Source organism: Tenrec ecaudatus, chromosome 7, assembly GCF_050624435.1.
Source record: "Tenrec ecaudatus isolate mTenEca1 chromosome 7, mTenEca1.hap1, whole genome shotgun sequence".
NCBI classification, from domain to species: Eukaryota; Metazoa; Chordata; class Mammalia; order Afrosoricida; family Tenrecidae; genus Tenrec; species Tenrec ecaudatus.
Window position 1 is genome coordinate 165,207,866 of NC_134536.1, and position 15,874 is coordinate 165,223,739.

Genomic DNA, 15,874 nt, shown 5'->3' on the forward strand with positions numbered 1-15,874 from the left:
GAGGTTATAACAAAGACACGACGTTTTCAGGTATTGTTTCATTTACTTATCTTTCAGTCAAAACACACACACACACCACACCCCCAGAGCAAGTAAAAAAACGCATTGCTGCCAAAACATGGAAATGTTTAATAAAAATGTCAAGCGACTGTTTCTCAATATCGCCTTCATCCATCCATGTCCATACACTTGTGAAGGCAGTGTTTCCGTCTTTCTAAGCCTCCTCCCAAGAATTCTGTGTTTTGACTTACACCATGTCAAGCAGCAGCGAGGATCTTCAGGGGCAGGCTCAGGCTGTGGGCGCGTGTAAGGCCCTTGCTGCCCTCGAACAACTAGCAGGGCACCGTCCTGGTGGGGGACATTTTTTGGTGTGACTTTCCTAGTTTTTCCTCATCAATGTAATTTTCAATCTTCTTAAAATTTTCACCTAATAAGCTGCAGTGATTGTCCTGTATCCTTGGAGAACATCGATCAAGAAGACTACCCTTTTGGAAGCCCCAGGTAGTTACTGTAATCTTTTGAGCTGCCTTGAATGCCAAGTCAATCTCCTTGGAAAGCACTGTTTTGGTTGGATCTTTTTTGGGGGGAGGAAGGTACCCTAAAGAGGGAGGAGTTCAGCTGCTCCTTTGGGAAAGGTGGGGGCTTCTACTCTGATAGAGAGTTAGTCTCAGGAGCTCACAGGGGCAGTTTGACCTTGTCCTATAGGGACACCATCATCAACCTGACGGTGAGTTTGCTTGCTAATTTGACCCTAAGGAGACTAAGGCCAGCTACCAGCAGCCATCTACGGGTCACATAAACGTGGGGAATAAACGCATGCATGACTTGGCAAGGAGCCCTGGCAGGACTATCAGGTAAGTTATTGGGCTGCTAACTGCAAGGTTGCAAGTTCAAACCACCAGTGACTCTGTGGAGAAGGATGAGGCAGTCTGCTCCTGTAAAGAGGACAGTCTCTGCTTTCAAGTTTTGGGTTAGAATCTTACGAGGGGACCTGCAGGGTCAGAGCAGCGACTTTGACAGCAGAGGTTGAAATCCTGTATCAAGTGCCTAGGAGTCATAGGGACTCGGTCGCAGTGGTTTGGGTCGTGGGATGAACTGGAACCCAGTAGCAAGACTTTCTGACTGGCCCGCCCATTAAAGCCCAACTCTTGCACGCGGCACGGTGGGTGCCGAGGCATAGCAATGAACAGGCTTGGGGGTTCAGCACCCCTGGGGCAGGACCCATGTCAGACTTGCATTGGGCTGTGTGCACCAGGTCTGGAACAGAGCTCAGTGTCCTGCAGTTCAGTCCGGCAGAAGTTCACAAACACACCACGGTCATTTCATAAATGATATATGTGATTTGACAGAGATGAGGAGAGTGGCAACTTCATGCATGGCCTTGACCTTTACTTCGTGGTAGAATATGAATGCACCAAAACACGGTTCATTCCAACATTTTCGATCCAGTGACGTCAACTACAGCATTAATGTGTAACCACCACCACAATCTATTTCCAAATGCTTTTCATTACTTGTAAGAGAAACTCACTCTTTTTGTCCACCACCTCCCATTCCTCCACTAATCAACTTTGTCAAATTAGAATTCTTTCATAGGAGTGGGGCTGTACAGTACTTGTTCTTCTGTGACTGACTTGTTTCATCCAGGATATAGTTTTCAAGGTGCGTTCATACTGTCGCGTGTATCACCACTTCATGTTTCCATGACTATTCATTGTGTGTAGGGACCGCAGAGGTCTTTTCTCCATCCATCTGTGGACAGACATTTCGGTTCCCACCATTTGACTGTGAACAGAGCTGTAACAAACACCAACATACAACTGTTTGCGTCTCTGCTTTCAAGTTTCGGGTTAGAATCTTACAAGGGGAACTGCGCGGACATCAGAGGTCGGTCGTTACTGCGCCCCTTCCGAACCTGACGCCACATGGCTCTTCATACAGTCTATCTTCTTGTGGGACCAGCTTTCGACATTCAGACAGTTAAAGCATACAAGCCTGACACCTACTTTCCTGCTCTAAACCCTCCCTTTGCACTATTTGAATGACCGTGTCTTGGTGTGCCGACAGGCTCCATATGACGACAATGAAGGTCTGCAATTCCAAACTCTTCTCAATGCCATCCACCTAGGTTGTGACCTACCATCGCTGGATGTCTTTGCATAGTCACTAAGACACAGGTAAAATGTTCGTACTGTTTTCAGCTAAGGTATCTCCTACACTAACAATGATATGCCCTGTTCCTGTCCTCTTTAGCATATGGCTTGAATTTCTGCAGTTCCCTGTGTGTGCACAACTGTCACCATTTTAGAATGCTCTTCAGTAAAATTGTACATGGCTGTGGCATTGTTTGATAATTTCTAAACTTTGCTGGATCGCCTTTTTGTGGAATGGGCACGAATAAGGATTTCATAAAGTCGATTGGTCAGATAGCTATCTTCCCAGGTGTCCAGGCTTAGATAAATGAGTAATTCTAGCACTGCATCCATTTGTGAAACATCTCCAAAGGTATTACGTCACTTCCTGGAGCCTTGTGTTTTGTCGATGCCATAGCATTGTAGCTTAGACTTTCCCCTACAATATCTTAATTTCTTGCTGCTGTGCTACCTCCTGAAACGATTGTCAATCAATTCTTTTTGGTACAGTGATTCTTCTGTGAATTTCTACCATCTTCATTTGATGCTTTCTTGGTCGTTTAATATTGACCTATAGAATCCTTCAGTAAAGCAACTTGAAACTTAATTTTATTTTGTTTTAAAAACAATTTATTGGCCTACAATCCACAAGTTGTACAAGGTAATAATTTAATCACATTAAGCAGTAGCTTAATTTTTTTCCTTTTCAGTTTGCTCACCTTGAGAAATGCCGAGTGCCTCCTTCCCTTCTGGTTTTCTACACTTGATCGTAGCCAAAAGGCCAAGAGGCGATGGACAGTTCATGATAAAGAGCAGCCTTCTCAAGCCACCCTTTGAAACCTTCTATTCTGTTCTTTACTGTCAGGAGCATTTTTTAGGATTTCTTCTGACATGCATTTTAGTCTTTTAAGTGTTCAATGCATCAGAGCTATTCCTGAGATAGCCTCTAAATTCAGACAGAATATACTCAAAGGTTATCTTTCGGCTCTCAAGGACTTGCTTTCATTTTCTTCAGCTTCAAGTTGAAATGTGCTTATAAGTAACTATTGATCTGTTCCATAGTTTTCCCCAGCCTGGTTGATTGTATATATACACACAGACTGATAATATTGAACTTCTTTCTCTTTTCACAGATGTAGCTGATTTAATTTCTGTATATTCCATTCAGAAAGTCAAGGTGTGTAGCTGCTGTTTATACTTTTGGGGAAAAAAAAGGACTTTCAAAGAATAAGTCACGAGTCATGCTCCCTCCACGTCATTTCTATCAGTAAGGTCATATTTTTCCTAACTATGGATCTTTCGGTTCTAACATTAGCACTGCATCACTAGTAATTTAGCACTGCATTTTTACGGCGTGTGATAAATTTCAGATGGCAGAAATTGATAAAAACCTCCTGCTTCACCATCACTGGCATCAATGGTTGGTCTATTAGCTGCGCTTCCTTGTAGGTGCATGGACTGGATCCTATCACTGCTGCACTTCTGGATGGGTCTCGAAGTGTTCTTGCTGACAGTGAACGTGACACTGCTCCTTCAGCTTGTCATTTCCAGTCTACTAGATCAAAAATCTTCACAAGAGGCCAATAAGCAACACCAAGATGAATCGATTAAAGGACTAATATTGGTCAAGGATTTCATTTTACTCAGATCCACAATCAAAAACCATGGAAGCAGCCAAGAAATCAATGAACAATGTACTACACTGAGCAAGTCTGCTGCAAAAGTTATCTCTAAAGTGTCTAAAAGCCAAGATGTCACTTTCACGACTAAGGAGTGCCTGACCAGAGGTACGGTATTTTCAAAGACCTCACTTATTTGTGAAAGCTGGGCAATGCATACAAAAGACTAACGAACAATCCATGCGTTTCAATGATGCTGTTGGGGAATATTTGAAGTTCCATGGACTGTCAGCAGAAAGAGCACAGCGGTGTTGGGAGAAGTACAGCCAGCTTACTCCTTAGAAGCAAAGACAGACACTGCATAGCACATACTTTGGACATGCATCCTACATGGTAAAGCAGAAGGTCAGTGAAAAAGAGGAAGGCCTTCAATGAAAATGGCACACAACAGCTTTCAATCTGTTGTACACAGGGTCACCATGAGTCTGAACTGACCCAGAGCACCTAAAAACAACAATAGTCATTCGATGTCTAACCTTCTGAGGCACTGACAAAACTGTGTTCCATAGCATTTGCACTTCTACTTGCAACGGATAATGGTTCTAAGATGTGAACACTTGTTTCCTGATTACAGTCACCCTAGATTGGTAAAAATGGTGCCTCGTTCATTTTCTTTTTTAATTGAGGTAAACATGTAAGTAACAAAACATTTGCCATTTCAATATTGTACTGCATGTACAATTCAGTGACACTAATTATGTTCATTTGCATTTATGGGGGTTGAGGTGCATTTCCCTAACCTTGAGGCACTGGTGATTTAATGGTAGAATTCTCATCTCCTGTAGGAGACCTCTATTCAATTCTGAGCCAAGGGGCATCACACAGACCCACCACCTATCATCAGTATTGGGTTGCTAAGATGCTGAACACACCTCCTCAGTGTCCAGTTTGAGGCAGTTCAGAAAAAAGGTGGGGCAATCGACCTCTGGAAAAACAGGCAATGAAAACCCATTCGGCCCACCAAGCCTTGAGGACAATATCCCTGCTCAGAGCAGGCAATCACAGAGAGGACCGACCATATGGCATGCCCCACTACGAGACGCGACATCCCTCATTGATCCATAGTCCTACAGAGGACAACACTGGACGCACAGTGTGGGAACTGCGCCTGATCTGACCCCACCACACTGAGGCAAAACACTAAGGGCGGGCAAGAGAACAATAGGGAGAGCAGAGAGGAAGTCCCGAAGGAGTAGCAAAAATAGCCTTTGGGGCCAGACTCCACCGGAAAGCACTCCTAAAGGTCAACAAACAGACCTTGAACCATATACAGACTTTTCTTATTTTGGTCATTGGTTTTGTGTGTTGTTGTTTGTTCTTTTATTGCTTTGTTTTGCTGTCTTGTTTTTGTGCATATTATTATCTTTGCAGGTCTATCTGGATAAGATATGCTGGATAAACAATCTGGAGAAACCAACAGGACTGAGGGTTCCAGGGGGACATGGGAGAGGGGAAGGTGAGGGAAAGGAAGTGGGTGTTAACAAACCCAGGGACAAGGGAACAAGTGATCTAAAATCGGTGGCGAAGAGGGTGTAAGAGGCCTGGTAGGGCTTGATCAAGGGATCAACCAAGAGGAATTACTGAAACCCAAAGAAGGGTGAGCATGATAGTGGGACAAGAAGAAAGTAAAAGGAAATAGAGGAAAGAACTAGGAGGCAAAGGGCATTTATAGAGGTCTAAATACAGGCATGTACATAAAAATATATTTATATATGATGATGGGGAAATAGATTTATGTGCATATATTTATAGGTCTAGTATTACGGTAGCAGAGGGACATTGGGCCTCCACTCAAGTACTCCCTCAATGCAAGAACACTTTGTTCTATTAAACTGCCATTCCATGATGCTCACCTTCCCAACACGATCACTGAAGACGTTTTGAAAAAGCGGGTGCATAAGCAAATGTGAAGAAAGCTGATGGTGCCTGGCTATCAAAAGATACAGCATCTGGGGTCTTAAAGGTAAACAAGCAGTCATTTAGCTCAGAAGCAACAAAGCCCACATGGAAGCACACCAGCCTGTGTGATCATGTGGTGTCAAAGGGAACAGGTATCAGGCATCAAAGAACAAAAATCACATCACTGTGAATGAGGGGGAGTGCAGAGGCGACCCAAAGCCCATCTGTAGGCAACTGGACATCCACTTACAGAAGGGTCTCAGGGAGGAGATGAGCAGTCAGGGTGCAAGGTAGCAACAATGAAACACACTACTTTCCTCTAGTTCTTTAATGCTTCTTCTCCCCCACTATCATGATCACAATTCTACCTTACAAATCTGGCTAGACCAGAGCATGTACATTGGTAGTTAGGATCTGGAAACACAGGAATTCAGGACAGATGAACCCCTCAGGACCAGTGGTGAGAGTGGCGATACAAGGAGGGCGGAGGGAAGGTCAGGTAGAAAGGGGGAACCCAATACAAAGATCTACATGTAACCCCCTCCCTGGGGGACGGACAACTGAAAAGTGGGTGAAGGGAGACGGACAGTGTAAGATATGACAAAATAATAATTTATAAATTATCAAGGGTTCATGGGGGGACAGGGAGGGAGGGGAAAAATGAGGAGCTGATACCAAGGGTTCAAGTAGAAAGCAATTGTTTTGAGAATGATGATAGTAGCATATGTACAAATGTGCCTGACACAATGGATGGATGTATGGATTGTGATGAGTTGTATGAGCCCCAATAAAATTATTTAAAAAGAAAAACAGGGCTGGAAACACAGGGAATCCAGGATAGATAAACCCCTCAGGAACAATATTGCGAGTAGCCACACCAGGAGGGGAAGGGGTAGGTGGGGGAGAAAGGGAGAACCATTCACAACGATCTACATAAAACTCCCTCCCTGGGGGACGGACAAGAGAAAAGCGGGCAAAGGGAGACATTGGTCAGTGTAAGACTTGAAAAATAATAATAACATCAATTATCAGGGGTTTGTGGGGGAGGGAGGTAAAAAAAATGAGGAGCTGATACCAAGGGCTCAAGTAGAGAGAAAATGTTTTGGAGATGATGATGGCAACAGATGTACAAATGTGCTTGACACAGTGGATGCATTTCTTGTTTGTGATGAGAGTTTTATGTGTCCCCAATAAAATGATTTAAAATAAAAGAAAACCCAACTCATTCATAAGCTGTGATCATGGGGATGGCTGGAAGTCAGGAAGAGTTCTGTTCCATGAGTGGGGTCGGCCAGAAGTCTGCAGTAACTGAATGGCAGTCACTAACAAAAACCACTGATTAGATCTATCGTCATTTCACGGACTTGCTGGCCAGCTGTATGTCATTACTGGCAAATGGTGTCATCTGCCTATTTTTGGATCAGGTTGTGTGTCTTTTTGCTTTAAGATTTGCAGAGCATCTTATAAGTTGTCTCTTCAATTGGCAGATAAAATTCTTCTGATGCACAAAACCTTTTCATTTTGGTCAAGTACAGTTTACCTAGTGTCGTCTCTTGGGCTTCTGGCATTCCATTTAGGTTTCCGTTATAAAAACCCCGGATCCTGAGGCATCCCGCGTTTTCTTTCGTGAGATTAACAGCTGTAGCAGTTAGGCCCTTCTTAGTCTACACTGGTATCTACCTGCCCTTTGACATCTTTTCAGTTGTGTCTCGTGTATCAGAGTGGAGTTTTTCAGTCTATTCCTGTTTGCTTATGTTCTTTTCAACTGTATCTAGGGTAGGGCTATCCCATCTCTAGCTTGCTTTTCATTTAATTATACTGTTTCATTTCAACCTACTTCCCCCTTCATTCCCTGTTTCTACATGCCCACTTTCTTTTCCATACCTTTTTGTTCTTTTAAAATTGAAGCTATGGTTTCATTTTATTTTAAGCCTCCTGAGCTTGTTTGTTTCCGTTTTTGTGTCAGTTTTGTGGAAGTTCATTTCATCTGAAGCGTATTCACGGTCTTCTGATTGATGAAGGGCTTCCTTCTCATTACGGCCGTTTCCCCCAGGCTTTCTAAAGGCTGAGTTTTAAGATGATACATGCTTGGGCTCCTGCTCAGATGCCATAAATCAGCTGAGCCACAGACTCTAAGGGTGACTCGGCGTCATCGTGCACTGCACCCGTGTCCTCTCCCTGCCTGGACCCACAGCTTGCTGGAAACTAGGAGTTCTCCACCATCTCAAGAGGAACTCTTGGACCCCCTCAGTCCACGGAGTTAAACTCTGATCTTCAATGGTCTTTCTGGTCTTGAGGTCCTGCAGTTTTGCTCTTTCACAACCAGGGAAGTACTCACTTTATTTGTGAGTCTGGCTATGTCTCTGTTTTGTCTGTCTTTGCTGAGTATTTGGACAGACGAAATGAGAAGATGAACTCATGGTGCCATCCCGGCTTCCTGTTAACCTGTGTTGCTACTTGTGCAGTAAGTTAAACATTAAAGCAACAATACTTTCTAAACAGAGCTGGTGTTACATTTTTATACAATGAGCACACACGTGAAGTTAGCACTTTAAAAGCTCTTGAGCGATACCAAACATAAAAGGCTCAACTACCAGGTAAGCCATATTTTGAAATGACTTGTGGGTATTAATCAGCAAGGAATGAATTCCCTTTCTCTGGTCAGGGTGTTTGTGTCCACCACTGTTTTACATCCGTTCTTTTCCTATGTGGCTTTCAGTCTGCTTAAAAGGAAAGGTCTTCCTTTTCTCATTCAATTTGCCTCCTTGCATTTTCACAAATAAATTGCTAAGACCAGCTGCACTACGCTTTCCGACTCAGTCAGGGAGGCTGTTTGACCACACGGGGCGAGCCGACGGCAGCTGGTCAGAGCATCTCCTGAGCCACCACCCGTGCTCTCGCCCACCGCTACTATCCAACTCATTTTCTTTCTGTAAGTCACAGTTGGGGAAATAGAAAAGGCACCTTTCTTTGTGAAATGGATTAATTCTTTAAGAGTCTATTAATCTTTAATTTGTAAGAGCAAATCATAGTTCTATTTGTCCTTTGGTCTTTCTTTCGGGTTCTAGACGAGTATTTGGAGGACCTGTTCGGCAGAAATTTATTTAAAGTGAGCCTAAGAAATATTCCAACACCCACCCATTTTATTTTATTATTATTATTTTATTAATCATTTTATTGGGAGCTCCTACAAATATTATGAACAATCCATAATTCAATTAGATCAAGCATAATTGTACAATTGCTGCCACCATCAGTTTCAAAACATTTTCTTTCTTCTTGAACTCTCTGATGTCAGCTCCCCTTTATCCCCTCCCTGCCCCCCAGGAGCCATCATCATGATTATTTTTGCTCTCTCTTACACCATCCAATGTTTCCACCTACAATTCTGGTATTCGTTCGGCTTGCATGGGTTTATACAGTCATCGTTGCTATCTGCTCCCCCTTAACATTCACCCATTTTAAAGCCAGGGAGTAGCAAGCAGTCTGCTTAGGAAACTCTCTTTTACAAAGAACCTTTTTCTTCCTGGGTTGGCCATTTCCACTACGTAAGGTCTTTACAAGTCATGGCACGGTGCTGATAAAGAGAGCATCTGTAAGCAAAGATCCTCTAAGACAGAGTTCCCTTTATGACCATTTTGCTTCGCCCCACCTTCCCCCTAGTCCTGAAAGCAACTTTCAATCCCTAGCTCTCTCCAGAGTGCTGTCCTGGCAATCTGAGAGTGGTTATTTTTATCTCTCACGTGATTGCTGCATGCAGGTCCTGGTAGGTGTCAGGGTCACGCCTGACAGATTGTTGGCTCAGACATTTGGGGCTAAGATTTGATTCTGGGTATAAGTAAGTTTGGGCCAGCTGCTATAGACCCATCTTCCCCCAAATCCCATAGAAGCAGTTTTAACTTCATTGGAATGTCAAAAGCTCCAAATCCCGAGGAGCGTTTATTTGAAGGCCGCTGTGGCTTGCAGCAGATCCCTTTCATTACTCGGTGAGGTGGCGTGCTCTCCTGGCAGAGCGTCACAGCATTAACTGTAACGCTTTCACAGCTAGTCAACAGTAACAATTTGAGCAACTGCCTACTTTTAGAGCCTCCAAGGGCTTCCCTCCAGTTTAGAGGATTATCATTTTTGTTGTGATTGGGTGAAAGTCTGAGTACATTACAGCTTCCCCATCAACAAGTAACACTCACTCTGTTCTGTGATCTTAGTTGTAACAGCACGCCTGGGCCCCCATCTCCATTTGTCCTTCCTTCCTGCCCCTCTGTCTCAAAAGGCTGGGTGTTGTGAGTACTGTATTGTATTGTTCCCCTTACAAGCCTTTTGTTTGGTTGGAAGTTGATTCCAGGAGGTGGGTTCAGTTCCAGGATGGACAGTGTCTAAGAGTTGAGGTTGTAGGGGTTTCACCAATCTCTATCAGACCAATTTAAGTCTGATTTTTTTTTTTTTATGATTTTGGATTTTTGTTCCCCATTTTTCTCCTACTCTGCCCAGGACCTTCTACGTTTATCCTGGTCAGATGGGTCAGCAATGAAAGTCAGGCACCATCTAGTTCTTCTGGTCTCAAGCGTCATGGAGGTTGCAGGTGGTGCTGTCCATTAGCCCGCTGGGGTAATTGTTTCCTAGTCTTTGGTTTTCTTACCATTCTGTCTTTGTTCTAGGTGTAGGGAGGCCAACAGTGGTGTTTTAAATGGCTGCTTGACAATCTTTCAAGATGCAGTCAGTACTCACCAAAGATGGATATAGATTGTCTTGGTGGACCATGTTCTTACCAATTGACCTAAATTGCCTCTCTACACCAGTGTTTTCCAAAGTGGGTAATACTGTCCCATGGGGGCACTGGAACAATCCAGGGGGCTGCAAAAGCAGGTATCAATATTTTATCCTAGATTGATGATATAGTGTGAAAGTTTTTAATTGCTGGAGGAAGGGGGGAGGTAGTGAACTAATTTTTTGTTTTTGAGTAAGAGGGCAATAGGCCTAATTGTGGGAACCTATGCTCTAGACTACAGCCTTAAGCCCTCAGGTCCAGTGACTCGGTCCCTTAAGGTGTTTGGTTATGGCTAGGACAGTTTCATGTAATAATGCTCTACTACAGATACATTTGCAGTAAGTAAAATACACATGGAGATGTATACTGTGCCAAAGCTATATGCACATTGCAACTGTCTACTTAACCAAAACCAAAATAAATGTGCTTTCTTCTTTGAAAGTGCTGTACTGGGACTGAACTATTTCTCTGAAAAGGGCTGGGCTGACTAGGGAGGTCTCGGCGAGTCTCTTTTTCCTGGTAGTCTCCCCTCATGCATGATTGCAGTCTCTGGGAGGCCCTAGATAGCTAGCATGGTTGGGGTCTCGGGATTTTGAGAGAAAGCCTGATTCCACCACACTTGGGAATACCATTCCCCTTGACTGTATTCAGGGGTGTGGTATGTGGCCCGGTGCTGACAATGGCTCATGAGAGGCCGTCTCTTGGGGGCTCCTGGGAATGATGTTCCACTGTGATAAAGAGTCACACAGCAAGAAACCTTACTCTTCTTTGTGCGTGTCAAGTGGGGACCTGAAACTTGGAGCTGCTACAGTCATCTTGTGAGCATGAGCAGAAGGCCAAGAAAGCCAACGGGAAACTGACCCAGGATCAGGTGCCGCTGAGCTAGTGAAGCAACTCAGAAACGACCAACCTTAGGCTTCGTGTGTGAGACTACGAACCAGCAGGGAGGAAGCCACCTTTAGTCGGGTATTCTGTTACTTGTAGCTGAAAGCTGCCCCGGCATCCTCCTAAGGTGGTGCGTTCCTCAACAAAAATTCTCAACATGCAAGGAAAACTGTCGGATTGAAAACTTCCTGCTAAAGAAACAAGACCAGCTCCAAAGGAGCTCAGACAGCAACTCTACTCCAGTGCAGGACCGAGGAAATACACACACACAAACTGGCCAACAGTTTCTGATGTACATACCTTCCTGACATCCGGCAAGCCTCACAACTACAAAAGGCAGGGGTCACGGTGAAGATGGGATGGAAACTGGTAGGAAACCACTCCACTGCTCTCAAGTTGATGTGGGCCCAAGGGGACAGCACATGACAGGGCAGAACTGACCCCGTGAATGTCCAAGGCTGAAGCTCCTCTGTCTTTCTCTCGAGGAGCTGCTGGTGGTTTCGAACTGCTGGCCTTGCAGCTGGCAGCCCAACTCGAAACCACTACACAACCAAGGCTGCTTGGAAAGCAGTGGAGAGACAGTGTAATCTCACAAGATTGTTTTTTCTATAAAGCATTTCAAATACTGGTGAAGGTAGGAAAACAAATACTGATGTCCCAACTATTTGACTTTATAAATGCCACGTTACACAGGGTTTTTATGGAAAAACTACTATTTGGTATAACGGAAGCCCAGGTGCACTCCCCACTACCTGCTAGAAGCAGCCACTCATCTGAAGTGGGGATTTATTACTCTCCTTTCTGCTTTTGAATATTTCTATTAATTAGCACATTTAACTAACTGGAACCAAGTTAATTTTATTTAACTTGGAAACCCAGCTTTTTATATGAGCCACTCAGCGCCCTTTCATGAAGAGTCAGAAGCAAAGTCCTGGCATTTACTTCCCCGGTGGCACAGCGCTCAGCACTTTGCATTTACAAACTCACGGGATTAGAAGGAAGCTGTTAGGTGGCACCTCCCCCAGCTAAGTTAGACCTCCCAGGGTCAGTGATGGCAGTTTCCAGAGGCTAGGGTCGCTTTTAATAGTGCTAAAGCCATCGTGAACTGTGCTGGAGCCAACAGAAAGCCAGCCGCGGCCCCACTTCCTGATGACTGAAAGTCCTTTCCTGGAATGTGGAGCTGGATGGGAAAGCACATACAACTGTTTGGAAGAGTTTTCTGGACTCAGTTCATGTAGCAGAAGACGACTGGCTTCTCTCCCAGCGATTCAGCCTCTGTTCAGGGTTCCAACACAAACCAGCTCATTTACAGGGCTATACTCTTTAAAGGGGAGATTTGAATCTCTAGGGCAACGAAATGACTCATCATGGGTGGCATTCAATTATGTACATGAATGCAGATAAGCTAAATCAAGTAAAATGATATCATCATCATCTTTGGTTTCAATACTTTTGTTTGAGTCAATGGTTCAAAAAGTCTTAAAAGTAGTTATTTGTCGGAAAAGTGAGCTAAGGGAGTACCTTGGGAAAGGTTGGTGGTGCAATGATTAAGTGCTCGGCCGAAGAAAGACCTGCAGCTATGCCCCCATGAAGATCACAGCCTAGGAAACCATGGGCAATTCTCCTCTGTCGCGTGAGGACATAAAACAGTGCCCCAAACGAAACTCTAGTGTCAAACATTTATCTATAAGTAAAATAATACGATGAAAGAAAGGTCTTCAACCTAAAACTGTTCCAACACTTCAGGGTTTAGTGCATCCTCACCTGTGATTCCGGCAGAATACCCCTTTTTTCTAGGCCCAGGACCTAAACCTCAGTGTATGTGATTCCAGAGCCTTTACCAGCCATGCTGCTGGAAGAATAAAGTAGGGCACTTCCTGGAGGCCAAGCTTATTTAAATAGAGCCTTATTTTTTGGATCAGCAAGTGTTAAAGGGCACATTACATAAATCTCTTGCCTGTTAGAGCACTAAAAACCTGAATAGTCTGTATGAAAACCAACTTTAAAAGGGGCAGGGGTGGGGGTGGAGGGCACACAAACACTAGAGAAAACCGTGTCTGTGAATCTTAAGTAATTCTGGTGTTTTTGCCTGACTGTGGTTGAGTCTACTCTTACAGGGCAGGAGAGAAGTATTCTATAGGTTTTCTGAAGCAGGGTGTAGAACAATAACCCAGCTTTAATTCTACAGGCAGAATTGGTCATTGCTGTTTGAATTGACAAAAGGAAATTTCAGTTTTGCTAACTATCACCAGAAAAGTGATTTTCTCTTTCTGAGACAGTTCATGTTGCATTACTCAATTCATTCAGGAGAGATGAACCATTTTTGAAAACAGCAACAATTTTCAATCTACTGCTATATGGCATCATCTATTTATATTGCATCTAAGAAGGTATTTTGTTGTTGTTGATAATATGCAGAGCAAAATAAACACCAAATTCAACCATTTCTTCATGTACAATTCAGTAACACTGGGCTGTTTTCAAGATCTGCAACCATGCTTATCCTCCTCTGCTGAGTTCTTCCTCCTGCATTCATGCAAACTGCCCCAAGGCTCCTAATCTTTCAAGATGGTACTGACATTTTGATGCTATGTACAAAGTTCTTCAAAATCAAAAACAAAAACTCAAAGCCATCGACTTAATTCTGACTCAGTGACCCCATAGGCCAGGGGAGAACTGCCCTTGTGGACTTCCGAGACTGTGACTCTTTACGCAAACTGAAAGCGCCATCTTTTACCAGTGGAATGGGTGAGTGGTTTTGAACTGGTGACCTTGCAACCGGTTAGCAGCCACACCACCACCAGGGCTCCTGAAAAAGTTCTTAGGAGAACATGATATTCAAGACAGATTTTCTAGTTCAGTTCGACAAATCACTGGTTTTATGAAGACTTCAAGAAACATTTTTAGTTTAAGGTTTAAAGATTGATCTCAGGAGAGCATCCTCCTTTAATGGCTCTAGAGAGTTTGGATTTCATGGGAGTTTAAAACTATTCTGCATTTTCCCCTTTTTGATCAGGATTCTCTGTATAATCCTTGATCAAAATGTTCAGTAAGGGTGGTCAGGTGCCATCCACTTGTCCTGGACTCACAGCAAAGGTGGCAACGATTCACTCTATTCCCGACTCTCCCTCTTTGCTGTACAAACAGGTTAGTTATGCATGAACACATGCTTACAAGGTTTTTGTGTTGTTTCGTGAATCATTTTATTGCGGGCTCCTACAACTCTTATCACAATCCATTTATCATCCATCCGTTGTGTCAAGCACATTTGTACATTTATTGTCATCATCATTTTCAGAACATTTTCTTTCTACTTGAGCCCTTGGGATCGCTTCTCATTTCTCCATGCCCCTCCCTCATGGACCCTTGATAATTTATAAATTATTATTATTTTTCCATGTCTTACACTGACCAATGTCTCCCTTCACCCACTTTTCTGTTGCCAATCTCCCTGGGAGGGGGTTATAGATAGATCATTGTGATCGGTTCCCCTTATCTCCCCTGCCTAATCCTCCTGGTATGGCTACTCTCAACATTGGTCCTGAGGGGGTTATCTGTCCTGGATTCCCTGTGTTCCCAGCTCTTCTATGTCTAGCCAGATTGCTTACAAGGTTTCTAAGACCATAGGCACTACGCACGGAATTGGGAAGTACAACAGAAGAACAACACATTATTGGGCCAATTAACTAGGATTTCCAACGGGGTTTTGGTTATACATTAGGAGCCTCAGCAGCTACTCCACCTTATCCCCAATGTTGAAATATATCATATCATTTATTCAAATCCAACTTTTTATAGGGACAGCACCCCCCCCACACACACACTTTTTGGGGAACTATTCTAATAGGTGTACAGTGGCCTTTCATTGTAGGTGGCATTAAAAGTCTTTTCCCCAAAAAGTAAAGTTACTAATTTAGATACTGTTAGCAATATATAAATATACAAAAAGGGGGAAAATAGCAGAAAGGTTTGAACAGTATAAATTATATTTTATCAAAAGTGCAGACTTAAATTATATAATCTCTTGATGTCCTTTTACAACAATGTGCTTCTATGACCTAGTAAAAATAAATTCCACTTAACAGTATAGTCCCTATATAGCAGGCACCCCGCCCCACCGCCAATGCTCTCAGTAAAGTGCTGCCCTCAAAGCTTTGTTCGTCATACAGTCATAACCAGTCTTATCTTCCTCGTTTAGCTGCCACACATCTGTGTTAGAGCATGTCATGTAGACACTCTGTCCAAGTTGGGTGAAAATGATATACTCTCCTTCTTTAGCTGCCTCACTCTCCATTGTAAAAACCCACTCTGAAAGCTTAGTTCTTTTGAATGCTTTTATGATCACCATAGGGTCTAATACAGAGTCCTACCAAGCCCCTCAACTGACAGAACTGGTTGTTCAGATGATTCCCAATTGCCCACTGATGGAGCGAAGCAAAAGAAACGTTTAGTGGTATTCAAGGAGGCAACTAACAATTGCTACCCTGTGTGAAGGGCAGGATTGCTTAATATGG

General features: G+C 43.5%; 1 protein-coding gene across 1 annotated transcript in view; it reads right to left on the reverse strand.

Moving 5' to 3' along the window:
• Window positions 1-15,874, reverse strand: part of NUDT3 (nudix hydrolase 3) — an 83,491-nt gene that overhangs the window by 4,066 nt on the left and 63,551 nt on the right. The window lies entirely within an intron of this gene.